Source organism: Cynoglossus semilaevis, unplaced genomic scaffold (genome assembly GCF_000523025.1).
Source record: "Cynoglossus semilaevis isolate Cse_v1.0 unplaced genomic scaffold, Cse_v1.0 scaffold621, whole genome shotgun sequence".
In the NCBI taxonomy this organism is placed as follows: domain Eukaryota; kingdom Metazoa; phylum Chordata; class Actinopteri; order Pleuronectiformes; family Cynoglossidae; genus Cynoglossus; species Cynoglossus semilaevis.
In genome coordinates, this window is record NW_007585125.1 from 132,217 (window position 1) to 132,687 (window position 471).

Below are 471 nucleotides of genomic sequence, written 5' to 3' on the forward strand. Positions count from 1 at the left end.
TCTCTCTCTCTCTCTATCTTAGTCTTTTTCTCTCTCTCTCTCTCTATCTTAGTCTTTTTCTCTCTCTCTCTCTAAGTCTTTTTCTCTCTCTATATATATCTTAGTCTTTTTCTCTCTCTCTCTCTCTTAGTATTTATCTATCTCTCTTTCTATCTTAGTCTTTCTCTCTCTCTCTTTCTATCTTAGTCTTTCTCTCTCTCTCTTTCTATCTTAGTCTTTCTCTTACACCAATAAACCCCAAAGATAAATACCCTTGTGGTATGTGGGGTAACAAACATAAAAGGGTTAACCTTAACCCTTGCAAACCTCCAAAAATCCTAGAAAACACTTAAAAAAAAAAAAAAAAAAAAAAAAAAAAAAAAAAAAAAAAAAAAAAAAAAAAAAAATATTTTTAAAAAAAAAAAAAAAATTTTTTTAAAAAAAAAATTCTAAAAAAAATTTCACTTGGAGGTCACTTGGAGGTCACTTGGA